The 15944-nt window shown below is 44.5% G+C and overlaps 1 protein-coding gene across 1 annotated transcript in view; it reads right to left on the bottom strand.

The window, feature by feature from the left end:
* Positions 1-15944, bottom strand: part of LOC121572283 (zinc finger protein 704-like) — a 73119-nt gene that overhangs the window by 41307 nt on the left and 15868 nt on the right. The gene's annotated exons all lie outside the window — the stretch shown is intronic.

Genomic DNA, 15944 nt, shown 5'->3' with positions numbered 1-15944 from the left:
AAACACATTCTCAAGCAGCTCATGATGTGCTGGTAAACACATTCTCAAGCAGCTCATGCTGTGCTGGTAAACACATTCTCAAGCTGCTCATGCTGAGCTGGTAAACACATTCTCAAGCAGCTCATGATGTGCTGGTAAACACATTCTCAAGCAGCTCATGCTGTGCTGGTAAACACATTATCAAGCAGCTCATGCTGTGCTGGTAAACACATTCTCAAGCTGCTCATGCTGAGCTGGTAAACACATTCTCAAGCAGCTCATGATGTGCTGGTAAACACATTCTCAAGCAGCTCATGCTGTGCTGGTAAACACATTCTCAAGCTGCTCATGCTGAGCTGGTAAACACATTCTCAAGCAGCTCATGATGTGCTGGTAAACACATTCTCAAGCAGCTCATGATGTGCTGGTAAACACATTCTCAAGCTGCTCATGCTGAGCTGGTAAACACATTCTCAAGCAGCTTGCTGTGAGTTAATGCCAAAGACATCATCTTTCCCTCCTTCCCTCACCACTCCTTTGGTTACTCCAGCAGCATGACCAATATGTCATTATCCCCATAGTAAAACGCAGGCCATGCAGGCAGCCCTCAAGAGTTTGTCTCAACACTCCCTGGCCACAGCTACATGAGGCTGGGAGGGATAGTAGCAAGCTGCAGCTACATGAGGCTGGGAGGGATAGTAGCAAGCTGCAGCTACATGAGGCTGGGAGGGATAGTAGCAAGCTGCAGCTACATGAGGCTGGGAGGGATAGTAGCAAGATGCAGCTACATGAGGCTGGGAGGGATAGTAGCAAGCTGCAGCTACATGAGGCTGGGAGGGATAGTAGCAAGCTGCAGCTACATGAGGCTGGAAGGGATAGTAGCAAGCTGCAGCTACATGAGGCTGGGAGGGATAGTAGCAAGCTGGAGCTACATGACGCGGGTGGGATGGTAGCAAGATGTAGATACATGAGGCTGGGAGGGAGAGTAGCAAGATGCAGCTACATGAGGCTGGAAGGGATAGTAGCAAGATGCAGCTACATGAGGCTGGGAGGGATAGTAGCAAGCTGGAGCTACATGACGCGGGTGGGATAGTAGCAAGATGCATGAGGCTGGGAGGGATAGTAGCAAGATGCAGCTACATGAGGCTGGGAGGAATAGTAGCAAGCTGCAGCTACATGAGGCTGGGAGGGATATGAGCAAGCTGCAGCTACATGAGGCTGGAAGGGATGGTAGCAAGATGCAGCTACATGAGGCTGGGAGGGATATGAGCAAGCTGCAGCTACATGAGGCTGGGAGGGATAGTAGCAAGCTGGAGCTACATGACGCGGGTGGGATAGTAGCAAGATGCAGCTACATGAGGCCGGGAGGGATAGGAGCAAGATGCAGCTACATGAGGCTGGGAGGGATAGTAGCAAGATGCATGAGGCTGGGAGGGATAGTAGCAAGCTGCAGCTACATGAGACTGGGAGGGATAGTAGCAAGATGCAGCTACATGAGGCTGGGAGGGATAGTAGCAAGATGCAGCTACATGAGGCTGGGAGGGATAGTAGCAAGCTGCAGCTACATGAGGCTGGGAGGGATAGTAGCAAGATGCAGCTACATGAGGCTGGGAGGGATAGTAGCAAGATGCAGCTACATGAGGCTGGGAGGGATAGTAGCAAGCTGCAGCTACATGAGACTGGGAGGGATAGTAGCAAGATGCAGCTACATGAGGCTGGGAGGGATAGTAGCAAGATGCAGCTACATGAGGCTGGGAGGGATAGTAGCAAGCTGCAGCTACATGAGACTGGGAGGGATAGTAGCAAGATGCAGCTACATGAGGCTGGGAGGGATAGTAGCAAGCTGCAGCTACATGAGACTGGGAGGGATAGTAGCAAGATGCAGCTACATGAGGCTGGGAGGGATAGTAGCAAGATGCAGCTACATGAGGCTGGGAGGGATAGTAGCAAGATGCAGCTACATGAGGCTGGGAGGGATAGTAGCAAGATGCAGCTACATGAGGCTGGGAGGGATAGTAGCAAGCTGCAGCTACATGAGACTGGGAGGGATAGTAGCAAGCTGCAGCTACATGAGACTGGGAGGGATAGTAGCAAGATGCAGCTACATGAGGCTGGGAGGGATAGTAGCAAGATGCAGCTACATGAGACTGGGAGGGATAGTAGCAAGCTGCAGCTACATGAGGCTGGGAGGGATAGTAGCAAGCTGCAGCTACATGAGGCTGGGAGGGATAGTAGCAAGCTGCAGCTACATGAGGCTGGGAGGGATAGTAGCAAGCTGCAGCTACATGAGGCTGGGAGGGATAGTAGCAAGCTGCAGCTACATGAGGCTGGGAGAGATAGTAGCTAGATGCAGCTACATGAGGCTGGGAGGGATAGTAGCAAGATGCAGCTACATGAGGCTGGGGGGGATAGTAGCAAGATGCAGCTACATGAGGCTGGGAGGGGTAGTAGCAAGATGCAGCTACATGAGGCTGGAAGGGATAGTAGCAAGATGCAGCTACATGAGGCTGGGAGGGATAGTAGCAAGATGCAGCTACTTGAGGCTGGGAGGGATAGTAGCAAGATGCAGCTACATGAGGCTGGGAGGGATAGTAGCAAGATGCAGCTACATGAGGCTGGGAGGGATAGTAGCAAGATGCAGCTACATGAGGCTGGAAGGGATAGTAGCAAGATGCAGCTACATGAGGCTGGGAGGGATAGTAGCAAGATGCAGCTACATGAGGCTGGGAGGGATAGTAGCAAGATGCAGCTACATGAGGCTGGGAGGGATAGTAGCAAGATGCAGCTACATGAGGCTGGGAGGGATAGGAGTTTAGGAGCCAGGCAGGCATTATTAATGTTAGTCATAATGTAATCATGTAGTAATAACATCTTTCTTATGGCAAATAAACCTGAAACTCGACCTTGAGGGTTTTGGTTTGAAGGCACCACACATTAACACCACACAGAGTTGGCCCACTGAACACCACACATTAACACCACACAGAGTTGGCCCACTGAACACCACACATTAACACCACACAGAGATGGCCTACTGAACACCACACATTAACACCACACAGAGTTGGCCCACTGAACACCACACATTAACACCACACAGAGATGGCCCACTGAACACCACACATTAACACCACACAGAGGTGGCCCACTGAACACCACACATTAACACCACACAGAGGAGGCCCACTGAACACCACACAGAGTTGGCCCACTGAACACCACACATTAACACCACACAGAGGTGGCCCACTGAACAATGGCCAACTGACCTCTCTGCAGCGTCCACTGTTTACCCCCGGAAAGCTGTTGTTGTTAGCGGCAGGCAGCAGGAAACGGGAGGGTGTGTTTGTTGGAGGATGATCATCATCAGTCTTGAGGAAAACTGAACATGAGACACAGCGGAGTGAAAAACGTGTGTGTATTAACCCCTCCCTGTCTCTACCCTTCTGTCTGACTGTAGTTAACCCCTCCCTGCCTCTACCCTTCTGTCTGACTGTAGTTAACCCCTCCCTGTCTCTACCCTTCTGTCTGACTGTAGTTAACCCCTCCCTGTCTCTACCCTTCTGTCTGACTGTAGTTAACCCCTCCCTGCCTCTACCCTTCTGTCTGACTGTAGTTAACCCCTCCCTGTCTCTACCCTTCTGTCTGACTGTAGTTAACCCCTCCCTGTCTCTACCCTTCTGTCTGATTGTAGTTAACCCCTCCCTGTCTCTACCCTTCTGTCTGACTGTAGTTAACCCCTCCCTGCCTCTACCCTTCTGTCTGACTGTAGTTAACCCCTCCCTGTCTCTACCCTTCTGTCTGACTGTAGTTAACCCTCCCTGTCTCTACCCTTCTGTCTGACTGTAGTTAACCCCTCCCTGTCTCTACCCTTCTGTCTGACTGTAGTTAACCCCTCCCTGCCTCTACCCTTCTGTCTGACTGTAGTTAACCCCTCCCTGTCTCTACCCCTTCTGTCTGACTGTAGTTAACCCCTCCCTGTCTCTACCCTTCTGTCTGACTGTAGTTAACCCCTCCCTGCCTCTACCCTTCTGTCTGACTGTAGTTAACCCCTCCCTGTCTCTACCCTTCTGTCTGACTGTAGTTAACCCCTCCCTGCCTCTACCCTTCTGTCTGACTGTAGTTAACCCCTCCCTGTCTCTACCCTTCTGTCTGACTGTAGTTAACCCCTCCCTGTCTCTACCCTTCTGTCTGACTGTAGTTAACCCCTCCCTGTCTCTACCCTTCTGTCTGACTGTAGTTAACCCCTCCCTGCCTATACCCTTCTGTCTGACTGTAGTTAACCCCTCCCTGCCTATACCCTTCTGTCTGACTGTAGTTAACCCCTCCCTGTCTCTACCCCTAGCATTACCAGATGTCCCCACTAGCATTACCAGATGTGTCCCCACTAGCATTACAAGGTGTGTTCCCACTAGCATTACTTTCATTCCTTTTAGAAATATGTATGGAATCCGTGGGAGTTCTTCCAGAGACACTGACATCTTTAAATCTATCACACTTCTCCTTCCTCCTCCTTGTGAAAAACTGCACTACAGAAGCCTGGTCCTGTAATCATAAGGTGTGTCAGAGTAGGGTGTCCTGTCCAGAGTAGGGTGTCCTGTCCAGAGTAGGGTGTCCTGTCCAGAGTAGGGAGTAGGGTGCATTCCAGGGGACTACCTAATGAAGCTGGTTGAGAGAATGCCAAGAGTGTGCAAAGCTGTCATCAAGGCAAAGGGTGGCTACTTTGAAGAATCTAAAATATATTTTGATATGTTTAACACTTTTTTGATTACTACATGATTCCATGTGTGTTATTTCATAGTTTTGATGTCTTCACTATTATTCTACAATGTAGAAAATAGCAAAAATAAAGAAAATCCCTTGAATGAGTAGGTGTCCAAACTTTTGACTGGTACTGTATATATTGTTTTTGTGTTTCCCCTTTCAACATGTATAGACCGCCCTAGTTGGTGCTTAGGTAGCTTAGTGGTTAAGAGCGTTGTGCCAGTAACCGAAAGGTCGCTGGTTCTAATCCCCGAGCCGACTAGGTGAAAAATCTGTCGATGTGCCGTTGAGCAAGGCACTTAACCCTAATTGCTCCTGTAAGTCGCTCTGGATAAGAGCGTCTGCTAAAATGACTAAAATGTAAAAAAATATATAAATATGGGTGTGGTACACTTCCGGTGAAATGTTGTTTGTTTAGTAATAAAGTTACGTGGTGGAGCTTGAGTGTGCAGGCTCTGTGTCTTTTATACCGACTTCGGCCTTGCATCCCACTAAAGGATGGGAGTTTGAACACACTTGACAATGAGAGAGGACCATGGGATGCTTACGATCGGGCAATTTACATAGCAAGAGGGGCCCTGTACGCATCACTGACTGATTCCTTCATGGATTTACCATGTCTTCCACACTGTCAAACACACGGTACGGACATATTGGTCTCGCCTCCCGACAGCCATAAAAATAATATATTTTTTTGTTGATGGTTTCAGAATGAATCTCTCCAGTAATAAGTCAACTCCTACCATCTATGCATCTTTTGTAATCGTCATAACCATTCTGAATACATTATACAGGTATTTATGTTGTCATGGCGATAACTTATTAATGCCAACGCTTAGAAAGAGACGTTGTCAAAAATTTAACATTTAGTCCCTCCCATTGCTTATTTACGGTCCTTGTTAGTGGGCAGACTTCATTGTGTGTGTGTGTCTGTGTGTGTGTGTGTGTGTGTGTGTCTGTGTGTGTGTTTATTCATGCTTTCTTTTGAGGCCTGTGATTCGACAACATGCCAAAGCCCATTTGTGTTTGGTATAAATCCACAGTTAGTTGATCCCTGCCCAACACACAAACATCACGCCTCAATGGCTTGGCAACTCAACCGCCATCAGATCGGCTTATGTTTTTTAGATTGGATACCGACTGGGCTGAATGCCAAAATCCATAGTCAACCACTCCCCTCACACTTACTACACTCATCACATTTAATTAAACTGCCAATTTGTAAATAAATGGCAATGCATGGCAATGCCATTAACCACACAACACCATCACATGTGGTCTCTCTCAGGACCTTGACGTTCTGTTGTGGAGTGTTGGAGAGATTCTAGAATGTCTCATGGAAACGGTTCTATTGTTCCAGAATGAAAAGAGATTCATTGGCGTTTTTTTTGGCAGCCGAGATCTTTCTTATTGGCCAAAACCAAACACTGAGATTACACAGATTAAAGCTTTGCTTTATTGTGAGGCCTGGTGGTTGAAGGAGAAATAAGGACAGGTATGACAAACACCCATGAAAGAGGGGAAAATAAGTGAGAAAGTGAGTTGGTCGTATTTGTCAAGAAGTTATTGTCCTCTCATCTGCTCTATCAAATATGAATGTGTCAGTGCATACAGTCAGCTGTCTACTAGTTGTTAGTTTACCTGCTAGTTTCTCTATATAATATAAACATGCATGCGCCACACACACAAACACACACACCCTAACAAAAGGGGACCATTCATTCTTTGTGAGACGACTGGAATTCTGTTGCTGTATTTTTAGCAGAATGTTACTGCCAGAGCCAATCTGATACGGTTTACAGAATATTTCAATCATTGCTCAGTACATTAGAGGAAGTCAGATGGACGAATAAACCTATCCGTGTCCAATCCGATAAGAGGGTGTTTGTGCAGGCAAGGGCTAGAAGAGTGAAGAGGCTCCCTCGCTCTCCCTCTCCTTTCTCTCTCTAGCTCGCTGTGGACTGAGGGCTGCCTGGAAGGCTTCCACCCTGGCAGTTCCACCCTGGCAGTTCCACCCTGGCAGTTCCACCCTGCTCTGCTGCAGAGAAAGAGAGGAACGCCTTTTTTTCAGACGGTAATCATATGGTCTCTAAAAACTAGCAGACCATTCACGCTCTCTGTTTTCTTTGGCAAACGCTAGCCTGAGCAGCACTGCTCTGCCGCTGAGAAACCATATTGTTCCATTGCTACTTTGACCCGCCTACCCGCCACACAAACCTCACACACACCCTCCCTCTCTACTCCGACATTCATCCAGCCAACCCCCTTTTCAGTTTGCACATATCCGGCAACTGTATCAGTGCCAGAAAAAGAGAATAAATAAATTCAATACTGTAGTAAAAAAAACTACAAGAGGAGAAATAAATGAAAGACTGCAGTAAAAAAAAACTACAATAGAAATAAATTAAATACTGTAGTAAAAAAAACTACAAGAGGATAAATAAATGAAATACTATAGTAAAAAAAAATACAAGAGGAGAAATGGAAGATAAAAAAAGGCAACGTCACTTCATCAAAACAGAGGATAATGCCATAGTCAAGGGTTCTTCAATTCCGGTCCTGGAGGGCCGAAACACTTTTGTTTTTTATTTCTACCTGGTAGTTAATTGCACTCACCTGGTGTCCCAGGTCTGAATTAGCCCCTGATTAGAAGGAGAGGATAAAAAACAGAGGCGTTTCGGCCCTCCAGGACCAGAATTGAAGAACCCTGCCATAGTCCCTCAGGTCAGTAGTGGTTTTTCAGGAGGAAAGAGAAGTTTTGGCCGTGTTCCCTGGCTGAGAGCTGGCAATGTTACAGCGCTGGGCTTGTAGGTTGGATAGAACACATGGCTGCTGGCGGAACACAATGCAGTTCCATTCCAGAACCCACACAACAAACCCAAAGAAACAGATTTGTTTGGACTTAGTTTGAAACAAGTGGTTTGAAGTTAGGTTGTAACATTAATCTTTGACTAGACTGCATGTTCAGCACATGGTAGCGTTTATCAGGAGTCAAAAAGGCTCCTGTTATTGACATATTTTCATCAGACGTATACAATAACAAAATATTTGTCAAACTAAAAAAAGTAAAAGCCTGCTGTGAGAAGAAAAAAATATTGGTTATTTTGAGAAACTTCAGTGAAAAAAAAAAACACACTGGTCCTCCATGCATGAGTGAACTAAAGATGTCAGTCAAGGAGGCCAGACCTGGGTTCAAATACTACTCAAAATCATTTCAAATACTTAATAGGGGCTTAATTAAGCTTTCCTGTTGCAATGGAACAAATAGAACAGTCATAAACTGCAAACTCCGCCCATCTGGCGTTCCAGGCAGAGAAGTAAATAAAATAGTATTTGAACCCAGGTAAAGAGGCCAGGCCTTGAACCCGCAGATCACTGGCTGACCGTTGTTTTAATAAGCAGAGTCGCTCTCTTGATTTCCCCCCAAACTGTACTTCACTTCCTCTGCTAACAATTAGTCTCCAGAAGGCTATTTGTCAAATGTTTTGTGCCGATCCGTTTCCACCAGTCAGCTCCCCAGCTCACGTTACAATTGGCCGTTCCCTGCTATGCTATAGGGAAAAAACAAGCTCCTCAAAAAAATAGCAAGACTAAACAGCTGCTTACCAACCATACACGTACCAACATGGTGTCTATGCATTCAGTGCCATTGGTGGAAGGGAGTAATACAATGCTTGAATTGAAGCATACCTAAACATAAACAAGAACTGAATCCTCCTCCTTTGTGAGAAGTTCCACATTCTAAGATGTGAGACACAGCAGGCTTAATAAAACATCTCATATATATAACTGATTCTGGGGGCTGCTTGCAGTCGGGAGGGAGGGACAATAGGTCAATCATCATATAGTAGAGCATTGCTTTTTAGGTGTAAGGCTCATGGTGTAAAGAAATATGATGAGCCAACCTATTCAATATAACAATGAGATGTACAGAATAGCTGACATGTACAGTGCCTTCAGAAAGTATTCACACCCCTGGAATCTTTCCGAGTTTTGTTGTGTTACAGCCCGATTCTGTGTCACCGGCCTACACACAATACCCCATAATGTCGCTCAGTTGGTAGAGCAGGGATGTCGCTCAGTTGGTAGAGCATGGCGTTTGCAACGCCAGGGTTGTGGGTTCGATTCCCATGGGGGCCAGTATAAAAAAATAAAAATACATGTATGCACTCACTGACTGTAAGTCGCTCTGGATAAGAGCGTCTGCTAAATGACTTAAATGTAAATGTAAATGTCAAAGTGGAATTATGTTAGTAGACATTTTTACAAATTAATTAAAAACGAAAAGCTGTCTTGAGTCAATAAGTATTCAACCCCTTTGTTATGGCAAGCCTAAATAAGTTCAGAAGTAGAAATGTGCTTAACGAGTCACATAATATGTTTCATGGACTCACTCTGTGTGCAGTAATAGTGTTTAACATGATTTTTGAATGACCCCACACATACAATTATCTGTAAAGTCCCTCAGTCGAGCAGTGAATTTCAAACAGATTCAACAACAAAGACCAGGGTGGTTTTCCAATGCCTCGCAAAGAAGGGCACCTATTGGTAGACGGGTAAAAAATAAAAAAAAGCAGACATTGAATATCCCTTTGAGCATGGTGAAGTTATTAATTACACTTTGGATGGTGTATCAATACACCCAGTCACTACAAAGATACAGGCGTCCTTCCTAACTCAGTTGCCGGAGAGGAAGGAAACTGCTAAGTGATTTCACCATGAGGCCAAAGGTGACCTTAAAACAGTTACACAGTTTAATGGCTGTGATAGGAGAAAACTGAGGATGGATAAACAACATTGTAGTTACTCCACAATACTAAACGAGAGTGAAAAGAAGCCTGTACAGATTTTTTTTCTTCTCCAAAACATGCATCCTGTTTGCAATAAGGTACTAAAGTAAAACTGCAAAAAATGTGGCAAAGAAATGAACTTTATGTCCTGAATACAAAAGCGTTATGTTTGGGGCAAATCTAACACAACACATCACTGAGTACCACACTTCCTATTTTCAAGCATTGTGCTGGCTGCATTATGTTATGGGTATGCTTGTCATCGTCAAGGACTGGAGTTTTTTAGGATAAAAAGAAACGGAATAGAGCTAAGCAAGCACAGGCAAAATCGTAGAGGAAAACCTGGTTCAGTCTTCTTTCAACAGGACAATAACCTAAAACAAGGCCAAACATACACTGGAGTTTCTTAACAAGACGACATTGAATTTTCCTGAGTGGCCTAGTTACAGTTCTGACTTAAATCGTCTTGAAAATCTATGGCAAGACTTGAAAATGGCTGTCTAGCAATGATCAACAACCAACTTGACAGAGCTTGAAGAATTGTTTAACAAATATTGTGCAATCCAGGTGTGCAAAGCTCTTATAGACTTACTCAGAAAGACTCACAGCTGTAATCACTGACAAAAGGTGATTCTAACACGTATTGACTCAGGGGTGTAAATGAAAGATTTCTGTATTTCATTTTCAATACATTTGCTAAATATTCTAAAAACATGTTTTCACTTTGTCATTATGGGGTTTTGTGTATAGATAGGTGAGAATAAAACATATATTTAAATCATTTTGAATTCAGGCTGTAACAACAAGATGTGGAATAAGTCAAGGGGTGTGAATCCTTTCTGAAGGAACTGTACGTGTGTGAATGAAAGGTACCTAGACCGCCAGTGGCCCTCAGGTCATTTTAACCATAACCATACATGCTTTTCTCTATTCTATAGTAATTTAACACACTACAGTACTCACAGGTAGGTCTACAGTGCATTCAGAAAGTATTCATACCCATTGACTTATTCCAAATTGTGTTGTGTTACAGCCAGTACCCCATAATAACAAAGTGAAAATATGTTTTTAAAAATGTTTGCAAAGTTATTGAAAATGAAATACAGAAATATCTCATTTACACAAGTATTCACACCCCTGAGTCAATACTTTGTAGAAGCACCTTTGGCGGCGTTTACAGCTTTGAATCGTCTTGGGTATGTCTGTATCAACTTTGCACATCTGGATTTGGGGATTTTCTTGCATTCTTCCTTGCAGATTTTCTCAAGCTCTGTTAAGTTAGATGGGGAGCGGCGGTGAACAGCAATCTTCAAGTCTTTCCACCGATTTCCAATGGAATTAAAGTCTGGGCATTGGCTCGGCTACTCAAGGACTTTCCCATTCTTGTTCTGAAGCCATTCCAACGTTGCTTTGGCTGTATGCTTGGGGTCATTGTCCTGTTGGAACGTAAATCTTCACCCCAGTCTAAGGTCTTTTGCACTCTGAAGCAGGTTCTCATTAAAGATTTGCCTGTATTTGGCTCCATTCATTGTTCCCTCTATCCTTACCAGCCTCCCAGTCCCTGACGCTGAAAAGCATCCCCATAGCATGATGCTGGCACCAGCATACTTCACGGTATGGATGGTGTTAGATAGGTGATGAGCTGTGCCTGGTTTTCTCCAGACATAGCACTTTGCATTCAGGCCAAATAGTAAAATTTTGTCTCATCAGACCAAATCATATTTTGCCTTATGATCCCAGTCTTTCACGTACATTTGTCATGTGCCTTTTTCTCAGGAGTGGCTTCCGTCACTCGCCATAAAGCCCAGATTGGTGAAGTGCTTTAGAGATTGTTGTCCTTCTGGCAGGTTCTCACATCTCAGCCAAGGAACTCTGTTGTTCTGTCAGAGTGGTCATTGGGTTCTTGGTCACATTCCTGACCAAGGTCCTTCTTGCCCGGTTGCTCAGTCTCGGAGATCTACGGACAGTTCCTTGGTCTTCATGGTATAGTTTCTGCTCTGACATGCACTGTCACCTGTGGGACCTTATATAGACAGGTGTGTTTCTTTCTAAAGAATGTCCAAACAATTAAATTGGCCACAGGTGGACTCCAAAAATGTTGTAGTGACATCTCAAGGATGATCAAAGGAAATTGGATGCACCTGAGCTCAATTTGGAGTGTCTAAGCAAAGGGGTGTGAATACTTACGTATTTGCAAATATACAGTACCAGTCAAATGTTTGGACGCACCTACTCATTCAAGGGTTTTTCTTTATTTTTACTATTTTCTACATTGAAGAATAATAGTGATGACATCAAAACTATGAAATAACACATATGGAATCATGTAGTAACCAAAAAAAGTGTTAAACAAATCAAAATATATTTTAGATTTTAGATTCTTCAAAGTAGCCACCCTTTGCCTTGATGACAGCTTTGCACACTCTTGGCATTCTCTTGGCTGCTGGATATCAGGGTACCCAGCTGGTAGAATGGAAAGTATTCAGACCCCTTGACTTTTTCCACATTTCGTTACATTACAGCCTTATTTTAATATGGATTAAATGACTTTTTTCCCCTCATCATTCTACACACAATACCCCATAATGACAAAGTGAAAACACGTTATTATACATTTTTGCAAATGTATTAAAAAGTAAATAAAAATACTATTTACATAAGTATTCAGACCCTTTGCTATGAGATTCGAAATTGAGCTCAGGTGCATCCCGTTTCCATTGATCATCCTTGAGATGTTTCTACAACTTGATTGGAGTCCACCTGTGGTAAATTCAATTGATTAGACATGATTTGGAAAGGCACACACCTGTCTATACAGTGAGGGGAAAAAGTATTTGATCCCCTGCTGATTTTGTACGTTTGCCCACTGACAAAGAAATGATCAGTTTATAATTTTAATGGTAGGTTTATTTGAACAGTGAGACAGAATAACAACAAAAAAATCCAGAAAAACGCATGTCAAAAATGTTATAAATTGATTTGCATTTTAATGAGGGAAATAAGTATTTGACCCCCTCTCAATCAGAAAGATTTCTGGCTCCCAGGTGTCTTTTATACAGGTAACGAGCTGAGATTAGGAGCACACTCTTAAAGGGAGTGCTCCTAATCTCAGCTTGTTACCTGTATAAAAGACACCTGTCCACAGAAGCAATCAATCAATCAGATTCCAAACTTTCCACCATGGCCAAGACCAAAGAGCTCTCCAAGGATGTCAGGGACAAGATTGTAGACCTACACAAGGCTGGAATGGGCTACAAGACCATCGCCAAGCAGCTTGGTGAGAAGGTGACAACAGTTGGTGGGATTATTCGCAAATGGAAGAAACACAAAAGAACTGTCGATCTCCCTCGGCATGGGGCTCCATGCAAGATCTCACCTCGTGGAGTTGCAATGATCATGAGAACGGTGAGGAATCAGCCCAGAACTACACGGGAGGATCTTGTCAATGATCTCAAGGCAACTGGGACCATAGTCACCAATAAAACAATTGGTAACACACTACGCCGTGAAGGACTGAAATCCTGCAGCGCCCGTAAGGACCCCCTGCTCAAGAAAGCACATATACAGGCCCGTCTGAAGTTTGCCAATGGACATCTGAATGATTCAGAGGAGAACTGGATGAAAGTGTTGTGGTCAGATGAGACCAAAATCGAGCTCTTTGGCATCAAGTCAACTCGCCGTGTTTGGAGGAGGAGGAATGCTGCCTATGACCCCAAGAACACCATCCCCACCATCAAACATGGAGGTGGAAACATTATGCTTTGGGGGTGTTTTTCTGCTAAGGGGACAGGACAACTTCACCGCATCAAAGGGACGATGGATGGGGCCATGTACCGTCAAATCTTGGGTGAGAACCTCCTTCCCTCAGCCAGGGCATTGAAAATGGGTTGTGGATGGGTATTCCAGCATGACAATTACCCAAAACACACGGCCAAGGCAACAAAGGAGTGGCTCAAGAAGAAGCACATTAAGGTCCTGGAGTGGCCTAGCCAGTCTCCAGACCTTAATCCCATAGAAAATCTGTGGAGGGAGCTGGAGTGGAACAAAATCCCTCCTGAGATGTGTGCAAACCTGGTAGCCAACTACAAGAAACGTCTGACCTCTGTGATTACCAACAAGGGTTTTGCCACCAAGTACTAAGTCATGTTTTGCAGAGGGGTCAAATACTTATTTCCCTCATTAAAATGCAAATCAATTCATAACATTTTTGACATGCGTTTTTCTGGATATTTTTGTTGTTATTCTGTCTCTCACTGTTCAAATAAACCTACCATTAAAATTATAGACTGATCATGTCTTTGTCAGTGGGCAAATTTATAAAATCAGCAGGGGATCAAATACTTTTTTCCCCTCACTGTATAAGGTCCCACAGTTGACAGTGCATGTCAGAGCAAAAACCAAGCCATGTAGTCGAAGGAATTGTCCGTAGAGCTCAGAAACAGGATTGTGTCGAGGCACAGATCTTGGGAAGGGTACCATAAAATTTCTGCAGCATTGAAGGTCCCCAAGAACACAGTGGCCTCCATCATTCTTAAATGGAAGAAGTTTGGAACCACCAAGACTCTTCCTAGAGCTCGCCGCCCAGCCAAACTGAGCAATCGGGGGAGAAGGGCCTTGTTCAGGGAGGTGACCAAGAACCCGATGGTCACTCTGACAGAGCTCCAGAGTTCCTCTGTGGAGATGGGAGAACCTTCCAGAAGGACAACCATCTCTGCAGCACTCCCCCAATCAGGCCTTTATGGTAGAGTGGCCACATTATTAAAATGTTTAAAATGACCAGTGTTCAATGACTATGTACATAGGGCAGCAGTCTCTAAGATGCAGGGTAGAGTACCGGGTGGTAGCCAGCTAGTAGCAGTGACTAAAGTTCAGGGCAGGGTACTGGGGGGAGGCCGGCTAGTGGTGACTATTTAACAGTCTAATGGCCTGGAGATAGAAGCTGTTTTTCAGTCTCTCGGTCCAAACTTTGATGCACCTGTACTGTCTCCGCCTTCTAGATGGTAGTGGGGTGAAGAGGTCGTGTCTCGGGTGGCTGAGGTCCTTGATGATCTTCTTGGCCATCCTGTGACAGAACCCTGTGGTTGCGGACGGTGCAGTTGCCGTACCGAGCGGCGATACAGCCCGACAGGACGCGCTCAGTGGTGCATCTGTAGAAGTTCCTTAGGGTCTTAGGAGCCAAGACAAATTTCTTCAGCCTCCATATCGAGCAGTTTGTGTGCGCCAGATAGGGGTCAGTCCCCATATGTAAAATATTCCTCTCTAATGCAGGACAAACAAGATCATTAGCTGGATATGGAGGACTAACGGCAGTATCCTCATGGGAAAGAAAATAACAATCTGAAGAGATGCAGCGGTATCGAGATGATCGATGAGCCATCCAGTGATGCCAATAGAAATATCAATATGATCGCTGTTCCTAGGCCAATTATGATGGGGCGGTGTAATGAAAACCTTCCTTGGCTTATCCATCAAATACATTCAATCTTAACAGAGATATTTTCACTTTAAAATGGTTGAAACTAGACAAACATTGAGAAAGCCAAATCAATAATCCATCAACAAAAACAAATATTGAAATAAAGCTGTGTGTGTGTGTGTGTGTGTGTGTGTGTGTGTGTGTTTTATTGCAGTTTCGCAAAGAGCACCAAATGGATTTTAGCCATCTACTGCCTAAAGGAGAAATAATGCCTAGCGTATAGGCCTAGCTCGATAACACCGGGATATTTTATAGATGAGTGTTTTCCATTTAAATAGTGAAAGTGTGTCTTTCCTTTATTCGATTGCATTTTACAGCCATGAAAACACACTCATAATGTTTAATTGCTCTGGAGTAGCAGTGGGAGCTGAGAAAGAGCTGTTTATGCTGACCACACATGGACAATAACACTAGAATGTAGTTTACGAAAGTTCAAATCAGGAAGGCTGGTCTGAATGGCTCGTCACTTTTATTTCATCTAGTAAACCCAATATAACTCACATCGCTTCCCATCTTACCTCATTAGCATAGCAGGTATTTATATGGAAGTGTAATAATGTTACCTCATTAGCATAGCAGGTATTTATATGGAAGTGTTATAATGTTACCTCATTAGCATAGCAGGCATTTATATGGAAGTGTTATAATGTTACCTCATTAGCATAGTGTCACGTCTCTCCTCCTCCTTTACTAATAGCAAGCATGCGGAATGTCCTTCACCTATGAGCATGGCAATTCTACCACGCTTGCCGTTTAACCTATGGGCTCACTCGTGCAATAAACACTTTCCTTTCTTTCAACCAATGGGCATAAATCTGTGAGAGTATTTATATCAACTCAAACCTTGTGTCTCCCACTTGCTGTGACCTTTCCCCACCACCACCACCAACTGAAGGCTCGTCATTGGAATCTCATTCTCCCAGCGGGGGAGGGGG

The sequence above is a fragment of the Coregonus clupeaformis genome, chromosome 29 (genome assembly GCF_020615455.1).
Source record: "Coregonus clupeaformis isolate EN_2021a chromosome 29, ASM2061545v1, whole genome shotgun sequence".
Taxonomy (NCBI): domain Eukaryota; kingdom Metazoa; phylum Chordata; class Actinopteri; order Salmoniformes; family Salmonidae; genus Coregonus; species Coregonus clupeaformis.
Note: the sequence above shows the minus strand (reverse complement) of the source record. Positions and strands in the feature narration are given on the sequence as shown.